Genomic DNA, 13,184 nt, shown 5'->3' on the forward strand with positions numbered 1-13,184 from the left:
TCATTTTTAGGTTACCGAAGACAAGGAAGGGATAAGACTCCATTTGGGTGATTGTGGACCGATTGACGAAATCAGCTCATTTCCTCCCGATTAAAGTTTCAACTCAGCAGATAATTTAGCTAGGGTGTATAAAATACGGCCGACTCCAGTCACCGACTTCCCATTCTTATAAAAGAGAAGAGAGAGAGAACGTGTAAGGATCATTAGATGTGTGGAGGAAGAGAGAGAGAGAGAGAGAGAGAGAGAGAGAGAGAGAGAGAGAGAGAGAGAGAGAGAGAGAGAGCATGGACGGCCGGCAGCAACAAGTTCATCTTCTCCTTCTTCCTTATTTTTCCTTTGATGTTTTTATGAGATTTTAGTTTAATCATGTCTATGATTGGCTAAACCTCTTAGCTAGGGCTAAGAGGTGAAGCATGTAGTGTGATGGGATGCTTTCTATGCTTGGATTTATATTAAGTTGAACTATCCTTGATTTTAGTTTGATTATAAGAAATAGTTTTAGTTTTTAATGGTTTGTTGTGACTTAAATCACAATAGATTTGCGATAGCTTTGAGTATGTTCTTTTCATTATTAAGGTTGTGAACTTAGGAAGTCTGTTGTTTACCATCGTCCCCTGAGCATGGTTGGATGATGGAATCCTTCCTAACGTTTATAATTCTCTCAGATTGGTTGTGGATTGCTACATTCTGTTGTTTGCTTTGTCTCATGGGCATGGTTTAGTGATGGAGTCACTTCTAGTTCTCATACCTATCATTCATTGAAAACTAGATCAAAGGAAGTTCAGAGTTGAGTTTTAATGAGATATCTTCCAATTGGATGAAGATGGGACCCTGATTCTAGTTGATTTCGTGAATCAAGCATAGATCTCCCTGATCTCTACAAGTGGATCCTTGGAAACCCTAGTTTCTCACCTTTGAATTTTACAAGTTTTCATTTAATAATTCACAATTATTCTTTTACATTCTCCTGATTTAGATTACATCTTTTTCTAGTTCTAGTTTTAGTTACTTTTAGAATACGTACAATGTTCAATCCCTGTGGATTCGACCTCTGTCTTATCGAGAATATTACTACATCGCGACTCTATACTTGGGGTTGTGAACAATTCTGAAAATAACTAGAACTAGAACTAGAAAAAGATCTAAATTGAAATTTGAATAATTGAGAGTAATGGTGAATAATGTTGATGAAAACTTATGGATTTAAAGGTGGGAACTAGGGTGTCAAGGATCCACTTGTAGCTATCAAGATGATACATTACTTGATTCAAGGAACACAATTGGAATTGGAGTCCTATCCTATATAATTGGAAGATAGAGCATTTTAAATCAAATATAAACTTTTCATTGACCTAATTATCAATGGAGGTGAATTGTGATGATTGGAAGGGATTCCATCACCCGACCATGCTCAGGAGACGATGGTGAATAATGGGATTTACCAATCTCACTATCTCAAAGCAGAAAAAGAAGATATCCAATGCTATTACAACATCTATTGTAATTTGAGTCACAATAAATCATAGAAAACTAAAAATATTCTCTTAATATCAAACTAGAAATCAATGAAGCTCAATAAGAACAAGAATTAAAGCAAAATAAACATCCAAACACGCTACAAGCTTCACCTCTAAGTCCTAACTAAGAGGTTTAGCCAACTATAGACTTGATTGAAACGAAATATCTTAAACAAACTCCTTGAGACCTTTACAAACCCTAGAAGATGCTTTGGAGCATCTTAGGGAGTCCTATTTATAGTTATGGAACTCCAATTTTTGCTGTGAGTTGGAAAAATCTAGAAACTGCCTCAAATTTACACACTCTGCGCAGTTTCCCAAAATAGACTTAAGAGTTTAAATCGACTTGAATCGATTAAGCAATATTTCACACTCAACACACCCCTAGCCAATATTTAGCTAGTCTCTAGTAAAATATGCGTGAAGTGATCTTCAATCTTCAATATTCATATCACTTTAAGAAAACAATCTTTTGTGCAATCAAATATGAATTAGTACAATCTAAAGAAGCAAGAATGCAATTTTGAAAGCCTAGATCCGAATCACACGATCAATCAATAAAAAAAGTTTCTTTATCAATCATTTAAGAGCATAAGTTTATATGTCAAGAATTTTTAATGTGCCTAGTGAATTCTATTTACTTTCCATAACATACTATTATTTCATAAGGTTAGCCATGCTCATCACCTTAAGTTTTATTGAATAATCAAGTACTGATTCCAAACTTATCACATTTTCCTTCTTTTTTTAGTTTTTAATTTTACATCAACGATCCCTTTTATTTATTCATTCTTTTTAAACTTTTCATTCCTTTCCAGTCTTTTCATCATACATGACCTTTTTGTCGATCTTTTTGTTTTTTAACTGGTTCTTTTCATCTTTTTAAGGTGGATAAAATTCTCCAGACTTAATTTTCAATATCTATCAATGATACACATACTAACAATGAGAAATTCTAGTGTAATTCATGGAAAGCAATTTGAATGTGGCTTGTGACTTAGATTAACCTGATATTGGCTCGGTTGATAAAACTCCAACAATTCAAAGTTCAATCTCCATCTAATTATCATACTCAAAGCATTCTTAATTCTACAAATTATCATTTCCCAAATATGTTTTTAACTTGAAAATTTGAAAATTTTTACAATTTTTGCTCAAAACTAAGCAAATACTGATTAATTTACTTAATCCACACCCCCAACCTAAAACCTACATTGTCCTCAATGTAAAAGATATGAGCATGCAATGCACATGAGACAACGAAAAGAAATGGGAAGTGATGGGAAGATAATACCTGAAGAAGGAGAATTGAAGCTTTTCTAATTTCTTAACATGTAAATGGGTTAACACAAAGACTAAACAAACTGAAATCAAACTATCCTAATAATTAATCCTATGAAAGCAATAAACCTAACTTCACCTCCATCAAACTAGGAGGTCAATCCTGGTACACAGGATCAGTCAAAGGCATGAACATGTCCTCTGAATCAAACTTCTCAATAAATGTCTTGAGACGATGTTCATTCACTTTGAAAACAGTGCCATTTGTCAGATTCTTTATCTTGACTGCCCCATGAGGATAGACATTAGTAACAGTGAAAGGGTTGGACCAATGAGATTGAAGTTTTCTCAGAAAAAGATGTAACCGAGAATTGTATAGAAAGACTTTTTGGTCATATGTGAATGATTTCCGAAGGATGTTCTAATCATGAAACACCTTCATCTTATCCTTATAAATTCTTGAGTTCTCATAAGCATTGTTCTGAATTTCTTCGAGTTCATTCAATTGGAGTTTGCACAGCGAGCCGACATTGTCCAAGTTAAAATTTAGATTTTTGATAGCCCAGTTGGCTCTATGTTCCAACTCTACAGGCAAGTGGCAAGATTTCTCATAGACAGGTCTAAAGGGAGACATTTCGTTGGGGGTCTTAAAAGCTGTACGGTAAGCCCATAAAGCATCGGTCAAGCGGATTGACCAATCCTTATGGTCAGGGTTAACCATTTTTTTTTTCAGAATTTGCTTAATTTTCCCATTGGAAATCTCAGCTTGCCCGCTTGTCTGCGAGTGATATGGAGTACTCACCTTATGAGAGATGCCATATTTCTTCATTAAGTTCTCAAATGGCCTATTACAAAAGTGTGAACCTCCATCACTAATGATAGCTTGAGGCGTTCCGAACCGGAAAAGTATGTTTTCTTTTAAGAATCTAATCACCATTTTGTGTTCATTATTCTGACACAGGATCGCTTCAACCCACTTAGTGACGTAGTCTACCGCCAATAAAATGTAAATATTTCCAATGGATTGGGGGAATGGCCCCATGAAATCAATGCCCTAACAATCGAATGCTTCAATGATAAGAATTGGGTTTAACGGCATCATATTTTTACGGGACAATCCTCCCAATTTTTGACAATGCTCACAAGCTTTGCAAAACTCATGAGTATCTTTAAACATAGTGGGCCAGTAAAAGCCACACTACAGAATTTTAGTCATGATTTTTTTAATAAAAAAGTAACTACCACAGGCTTGAGAGTGACAAAAGGAGATGACACTCTGATGTTCATTGTCTGGCATACATCTCCTTAGAATTTGGTCTGGGCAATATTTAAACAAATAGGGATCATCCCAGAAGAACTTGCGTACCTTGGCGAAGAATTTTTTCTTATTTTATGCAGTCCAATATGTCGGTGTGAAACCTGTGGCAAGAAAATTCACAATGTCAACAAATCAAGGTAATTGAGAAAGTTTAAGCAATTGTTCGTCAGGGAACATGTCATTTATCGGTGTCGGTCAAGGGAATCAGGAAGATAAATCCTAGAGAGATGGTTGGCCACTACGTTCTCTACTCTATTTTTTTCTCGTATTTCTATGTTGAACTCCTAGAGTAGAATTATCCATCTTATCAAGTGGGGCTTGGCATCATTCTTAAAAAGAAGGTACTTTAGTGCTGCATGATCAGTGTAAATGATGATTTTGGATCCAATCAAGTAGGACCTAAATTTGTCAAAAGCAAACACTACGGCTAAGAGTTCCTTCTCCCTAGTAAAATATCTCACTTAGGCCGAATTTAGAGTTCTACTTGCATAATGAATCACATAGGGCTTCTTATCTTTTCTCTGGCCTAACACCACCCTAATAGCATAGTTAGACGCATCTGTAACGTCTAAAAAAAATCCGTACAATGATTCGAGTACCACCTCAGGCAGAAATCGCTAAGGATCGAATCATTTAGAAATTAGACCAAAATTAATTAAGTACTGAACTGAATTAATCAGCAAGTTAGTTCGAATCACTTTCTATATGAACTGCAAGACCCAAAACTAGCAGAATAGCTAGCTCTACGTTACTTAAAAACCTAGGATCAATCTCAAAACCCAGTTGCTAGCGGGAGCATCTTGAAACTCCGTATCGGACCTGAACCGCACGTCAAAAGTCCGATTACCGTGAAACTATATGATTATGACCACCTTACTGGGTTTGGCAACCATCTCGAGAATTAAGTTCAAATGGTATCTGAAAATGCACAACTTGAGCCTTGAGCGAAGTGTGTGAGAAACGTGAATATTTTTAGAAAATGAACTCAAACTTAAGTGAATTGGGCCGTTCGCTTGCAGGCTAAATTTAAGGTTTCAGACCATCAAAATTTGACCCAACTACACCCTTGGATCAGGAAAATATCCCTACATAGGTCAGTGTACTTGTGCCCCTGATCGAGTGACGATAGTCGTTGAATTGAAACTGGTCCTCCACGGTTGATCCACAAATCCGATTGGATCGAAATCTTAACCTAGCATAGATCCATTGCTAGGGAACTTTCTTCAAACCGTTTGCGTGCAATGGACCTCCAAATGAGCTTCGTTGGCTCGAAATAGACGACTGTTGGCTATAACCTAAGTATACCATGGCCCTGGGGCCATTGACATCAGTTCTGGGCCTATATAAGGGCCGTAACCCACCCATCTCTCTTTTCATACGAATTTCCTAAACCCTAGGAGAGAGAAGAGAGAAAAGAGAAGGAGAAGGTGAGGAGAAGTGAGAGAGAATTGTGGTTGGTTGCTGGGATTCATTCCCGCCACTCCACGTGCTGAATCCCCTCTTCCGTGTCGCTATACCGGTGATTTCGACTCCATATTTGGGTAAGGAATCCTAACCCTAATATGTTTTAGGCATCTAAATAGGTAGATCGGTGAGACAGCTAACCTATTTTATGCTATAAGTAGCTGTTGTGCCGTAAACAAAGGCGTAGTGTATGAACCGAGTTCGTAATCAGCATACCGACGAAAGGTACAAACTATAAACGTTTAGGTTATGGTTTTCAAGGCTTTCAATGTTAGTTAATGATTTATGATTGACTTGATTGTTGTCAGAAGTACTTAGATGTGATGCTTTCCGTGTATTATACATATATATGAACTATATTGAATATAAGGCATTTCATGTGTTTGTTGAAATGTTTGAATGAATATGGAATCATGATTTGTGCTTGCCATGATTATTGATTGAGAATACATGATTGTTGTATGTGTGACAACTCCTTTGTGAAAGGATATGCTACATATATGTTATGACAAATTTATTACATGTATGTTGATATGTGTAATCTAAGTGTTTGATAAAATGCCTGAATAAGAAAATGCTGATTGAAATGTATTTTATAAGGGTGTTGAGATGAGATTCTCAACTACCTTAGCTACAGGTATAGATTCCTTCTTATAACCTAAATCCAATTACGCGATTCATGTATGTTGTCATGTTCACTATGTGTTATATAAAATGCTCAATTGGTTGCAATGCTTGGATTGTTTGTTCAATACTGTTATGACTACCATATGTGAATGCTATTGTTTTGGAGTGTGATTGGGGTTACGAGGTAGTCCAAACAATTAGTAACGACTTCCGATCGAGTGGTTGAATCAGTTTTGCCACCATAGACACGTTCGATGAATCCAAGTCGTACGGTAATTATCGACAGTGGTTAGGCCACAAGGAGTGCGTATGCACTCCATGTCGATCAATTTATCATGCGCTCGTACCAGTCGAGCTTGTCAAGTAACCCGATTGACCTCATGTATGTTCACCATGTATGGACGCTACTGCTTGAATTTAAGGTACCACTTATCATTGAAAAACCCATTTAACCTTGGTACCATAATCCGCTAAGACTCATGAGCCGGGCATGGTAGTATGGGACACCGTGGTCGAGCTGTCGGCCTACGCTGGGGTGACGAGCCTCCCCGTAGTGTCCAATGAGCAACCTAAACTCGTGAGCCGAATACGGTGGTGTGGGACACGGTATTCGAGCTGTCGGCCTATGCTAAGGTGACGAACCTTTCCCGTAGTGACCTCGAGTATAAACTAGGCATATGCTGAGGTGACGAGCCTCCTGTAGCGACCTGAACTTGCTTGTCCACTGTTTTTAAATTAGGGGTGACGTTGCCCTATAACTTGCCTAACGTGCGTGATTAACTAGGATTGACGACCCTAGATGGATCATCGTTTGGGTAATGATATAAAGGGAGGTACCTTAGCTTTCCGAATCTGCTGTATGAATATGCCTAATAAATTACTTGGCTAACACGATTATGCACAGCATTGCTTATGCTTTAGCGATGAAGGCACAGTGGGAGTAGCATGTGCGATCGTGAGATGTTGTCGCTGAGGGAGTGCAGGCGAGGGCATGCATCATTAATACATGTCATCCTTGCATTAATAAGAGTACTTAGGACATGATTGTTGTACTGCTTTATCATTATTGCTTGACTGAATTGATAACATGTTAACCTTTGCCTTATAGCTCCACTGAGTTGATCACTCACTCCCACTCTAGGACGGTGTTTTAAAACACCAACTAGACTCTGTTGTAGTTTCAGATGATGGCGAGGCTTATGAGTTGGAGCCGGCCTTCTACGATGACGAGTTCTCCTACATGCAACTCTCTGGCGGGTCTATGTAGACCTGGAGTTGCATTGACGAGGCTACAGGGATATGAATTAGTTGAACATCACACTTGTTATTTTGTATATTTTAGAACTATACATGTAATTATTTAACCTAGTACATGTTCATACTTTGGGGACTTACAACTACTTATGTGCTTTATGTATTTAACACAGTCTTCCGCTTGCGTAATCAAATCGTCTCTGGAGTATGATATGCTGATTTGGTGTAATCCCATTCATTTTTAATGCACTAATACAGACAACATTTAATTATCATTATCTATGTTGCATAAGTAATGCGTTGGAACTCGGGAGCCAAGCTTCTGCTCGACCCTCGATTTTTAGGGCATTACAACATCGCACATAATTTTAAAAGTCATGCTCCAGTTGGGTGGCTGCATGATATGAGCGGTGGTCAATATGCCCTTGAGCTCAGAAAAAGCTCTCTGGCATTCTTCACTCCATTCAAATAGTGCATCCTTATGAAGTAGATTACATTAAGGATGAGGGAGATGACTAAAGTCCTTTATAAATCGTTTATAAAATCTAGCGTGTCCTAAGAAGGATCGCACATCACGTATGCTCTTGGGTGGAGGTAGGTTAGAGATAACATCAATTTTTACCTTATCTTCTTCAATTCCTTTGGCGAAATTATAAGTCCAAGAACAATTCCCTTGAGAATCATGAAATGACACTTCTCCTAATTCAGAACCAAATTCTTCTCCTCGCACCGCGTCAACACATTTTAAAGATTTTCTAGACACTCGCTGAAGGATGGACCAAAGATAGAGAAGTCATCCATGAAGAGCCCAAATGTAGGGTCGCGATGTAGTAATAACTCGATAAGACCGAGGTCGAATTCACAGGGATTAAACTTATACGTATTCTGAAAAGAACTAGAAATAGAACTAGAAAAAGATCTAAATTGAAATCTGAATAATTGAGAGTAATGGTGAATAATGTTGATTACAACTTATGGATTTAAAGGTGGGAATTAGGGTGCTAAGGATCCACTTGTAGCTATCAAGATGATACCTTACTTTATTCAAGGAACACAATAGGAATTGGAGTCTTATCCTATCTAATTGGAAGATAGAGCAATTTAAATTAAATCTGAACTTTTCATTGACATAATTATCAATGGAGGAGAATTGTGATGATTGGAAGAGATTCCATCACCCTACCATGCCCAGGAGATGATGATGAACAACGGGATTTACCAATCTCACTATCTCAAAAGAAGAAAAGAATAGATCTAAAGCTATCATAACATCCGTTGTAATTTGAGTCACAATAAATCATAAAAAATTGAAAATATTCTATTAATATCAAAATAGAAATCAATGAAGTTCAATAAGAATAAGAATCAAATCAAAATAAACATCCAAATACGCTACAAGCTTCACTTCTTAGCCCTAGCTAAGAGGTCTAGCCAACCATTGACATGGTTGAAATCAAATCTCTTAAACAAAGCATGAAAAATAAACTAAGGATGAAGTAAAACTCTTTGGTGGCTGATACACCCTTGTGTATGCTCCTTGAGATGTTTCCAAATCTTAGAAGATGCTTTGGAGCATCTTAGGGAGTCCTATTTATAGTTGTGGAACTCCAACTTTCGCACTGAGTTGGAAAAATGTAGAAGCCGCCTCAAATTTACGTACTTTGTGCAATTTTTGAAAATAAACTTGGAGTTTAAACCGCCTCAAATTTACGAACTTTGCGTAGTTTTTAAAAATTGACTCGGAGTTTCAGAATATGATTTTTCAGGATAATTTCATGAATATGTTTGTTTTCAAGACAATTTCAGGATTCATTTTTTTTCACTTTAAATATTTGATTCTCGTTATTCCTCTCTTAGTTTTCTTGGATATTTGGCATGTGAATTCTTCATTAATGACTTACAAATATCTAAATCTTCATTTAGTAATCTTTTAAGTATAAATATTCCTTTTGACATCAATTTCATCTTAAGCTTTCGAAATCACCTCACACATGAAAACATGCATAATTAAATCGATTAAGCACTATTATGTTTATAAAACTAAGGTATAAATAGGAGGAAATATGCAATATTTCACACTTAATAGTATGCCATAATTAGGGAAGAAGTCGAAAAACTTCTCAAAGCTGACTTCATCGAAGAGATCTATTATCCAGACTGGATAGTCAACGTAGTTTTAGTTAAAAAGTTTAATGGGAAGTGGCGGGTCTATGTTGATTACATCGATCTAAACAAATCCTGCCCTAAAGATAACTTTCCTTTACTCAGGATCGACCAACTTGTTGATAGTACAATTGGGCATGAGCTGTTGAGCTTCATAGATGCCTATTCAAGTTATAACCAAATTGTAATGCACCCATACGACAAGTAAAAGATGATATTTTTTACCAAGAAAGGGCTCTACTATTACAAGGTTATGCCTTCCAGACTGAAGAACCAAAGTGTCGTCAACAAAATGTTCACTCGCCAGATCGGGTGATCCATGGATGTTTACGTCGATGACGTGCTCATCAAAAGCATTAAAGCCGCGGACCACATATCCGACCTCATAGAGATGTTCCTGATCCTTTGGGAATACCAAATGAAACTAAATTCGAGCAAGTGTGCTTTCGGTGTCAGCTCTGGTAAGTTCCTCAGATTCTTGGTTAGCCAGTGATGAATCGAGGCGAATCCCAATAAAATCCAAGCCGTACTCGACGTGAGCTTGCCCAGGACGATGAAATAAGTCCAATGCTTAAAAAGAAGAGTAGTCGTGCTGAACTGTTTAGTATCTCGAGCTATAGATAAATCTCTTCCCTTCTTCAAGCAATTGAAAGGGCAGCATAAGATAGAATGGACGGAAGAGTGTCAGCTTGCCTTCTAGCAACTGAAGCATACTTAGGGTCACTGCCATTGCTCTCGAATCTAGAACAATGAGAACCATTGTTGTTATACTTGACAGTTTCGATAGCAGCAATCAGCTCAGCCCTGATCAGGGAACAAGAAGGGAAACATCTCCCAATATACTACATTAGCATAACCCCGGTCTCTGCCGAGACTAGGTACCCAGACATAAAAAAAGGCTTTGGCCCTTGTTATTTCATCCCAACCTTTATGGTCGTACTTCCAAGCCCATACTATCGTCGTTCCGACCAATCAACCTCTTTGCCAAGTGCTACAGAAGCCCGAAGTATCGGGGAGACTAACGAAATGGGCGATCAAACTCAGTGAGTTCAACATTAAATATCAGCCTTGATCAGTGCTCAAGGGCCAAGTGGTTGCTGATTTCATTGCCAAGTTGGCTCCTCCCAGGCTGGGTCATGCCGAGTTGGAAGCTCCTGACCTAGCACATGCTGAGATGGAGAATCCTGAGCTAAGTTATGCTGAGCTAGAGTCCAATCCCGACAATTAGCTCACCCGGACTGAACACCAGATGGCTGACCTAGACCAGCCGACGTGGACATTATACATCGATGACTCATCCAATTCTAAAGGCAGCGGGGCTAGTATAGTCCTGAAAGCCCTAGACTAGACATATGTACAATATGCCTTCAGATTTGGATTTCAAGCATCGAACAATGCAGCAGAGTATGAATCGCTATTGGTCGGGCTTAAATTAGTAGCCTCCATGAGATCCCTATATCTAAAAGTTCACAGCGACTCACAACTCATCGTCAACCAAATAGCGAATGAGTATTAGGCCAAGAAGGAACTAATGAAGGCCTACCTGTAAAAAGCTCAAGAACTAATTGATAAGTTCCCAAAGTGCAGCATTAGCTTGATCCCTAGCGTAGAAAACTCTAAAGCAGACATGTTAGCAAAATTGGCCACTGTAGCTGAGGACAATATCCCAAGATTTACCCCGATCGACTTCCTTACCGAGCCGAGCGTCAACGAGACCATCCCAGCCACAGTTCTCTCGATAAGCTCCGAGTCGACCTAGATGGATCCAATAACTGATTACCTCAAGGAGGGAAAGTTGCTCAAGGATAGACAAGAGGTGCATAAGCTCCGAACCAGAGCCGCTCGTTACACCATGGTTGGGGATATCTTGTATAAAAAGAGATTCTTCCTCCCCTATCTTAGGTGCCTCCAACCCGAGGAAGCTGAGTACGTTCTGAAAGAGATCTACAAAGGCATTTACGGAAATCACTCCGACAGCCTAGCCCTCACCCATAAGGTCATTTGACAGGGGTATTTCAGGCCAACCATTGAAGCGGATGCCCAACAACATGTTTGGAAATGTGACAAATCCCAACGACTTGCAGCGGTACCTAGACAGGCACCCAAACAACTGACTCCTATGATTGGACCATGACCATTCGCCCAATGGGGGATCGACATCATCAGTCCCCTACCAGCCGGCAATGGGTAGACCAAGTTCATGGTTGTCGCGGTTAACCATTTCACTAAATGGGCCAAGGCTGAGCCCCTGGCCAAGATCACCGAGTAGAAGGTACGGGATCCCTAACATGATAATTTCAGACAACAGAAAACAATTCGACAATAAGTAATTCTGAAGCATGTGTGAGAACCTCAGAATTCAAAACATCTACTCGTCACCTCGGTACCCGCAAGCCAACGGACAGGTCGAGGCAATCAACAAGATTATCAAGAATCACCTCTGGACAAAGCTTGAAAAAGCCAAAGGGTCATGGATCGAAGAGCTCCCTCACGTCCACTGGGCACACCGATCTACTGCCCGGACAACCATAGGGGAAACTCCTTTTTCCTTGGCTTTCAGCACAAGCTGTTATCCTAGTTGAGCTAGGACTCCCGAATGCTCAAACCTGCTCCTACGACGAAGAGCAGGACGTTTAACTAATGTCACTGGATCTCAACCTCATCGAGGAAAGAAGGGAGTAAGAGCGGGTCAAGGTCGCGATTCGACAATTGCAAGTCACCCATTTACATAATTTTAGAGTTAAAACAAGAAGGTTCCGAAATGGGGACCTAGTCCTCCAGAGAACCTTCCAGAACACCAAGGAGCTTGGCTTGGGAACTTTAGGACTGAATTGGAAAGGACCCTACGTGGTGATAAGTAAGAGCCGACCAGGATCGTATCGACTTGAGGACTTAGAAGGTCAACTCCTCCCCCACCCATGGAATGCCGAGCATCTCAAAATCTACTACGTATAGGGGCCGATCTGCCTCGAGCGTGAAATGTACTCTCCTACTATGTTTATTCCAGCACGGGAAGTTTGCTTCCTACTTCGATATCAATAAAATCCCCAAGTTGGGAGAATTTTGCTTTCTACTTCAATATCTACGAATGGACCATTTACTAAAAGTCTACTAAGGGCTTCCCACAATACATGGGAAGAATGACCCTAATTAATGGACTGACCCTTCAAGAAGAGGTTGGACTATGTAGTATCGACACTACTCAAGTTACGTGATTCACGTAACCAACCTATGGAAAACTACTTGGATGTCACGACCTGAAAAGGTTAAACCGACCGTCTTACTTAGAAAAATTGCACAAGCAAATAGGATGGTAAAAAATTTTCTTTGCATTAACAAAGCTCCAAAGAGCACATTACATCAAAAAGGGAAAAATTACAGTGGTAAGAGGGAAAGCAAAGGCCGCTAAGCTACAGGAGGCTACTCGAAAGGCACGTCCTCCGGGGGCTCCTTGGAGTCGAAGTCGGCCTCCTCGAAGGACAAGAGGTCAAGCTCGAGATGTGTTCCCTTCACATCCTCGAGGCACCTCTCGTACCCGGTGCCATACAGAGCATCCCTAT

Source organism: Magnolia sinica, chromosome 5 (genome assembly GCF_029962835.1).
Source record: "Magnolia sinica isolate HGM2019 chromosome 5, MsV1, whole genome shotgun sequence".
Classification (NCBI taxonomy): Eukaryota; Viridiplantae; Streptophyta; class Magnoliopsida; order Magnoliales; family Magnoliaceae; genus Magnolia; species Magnolia sinica.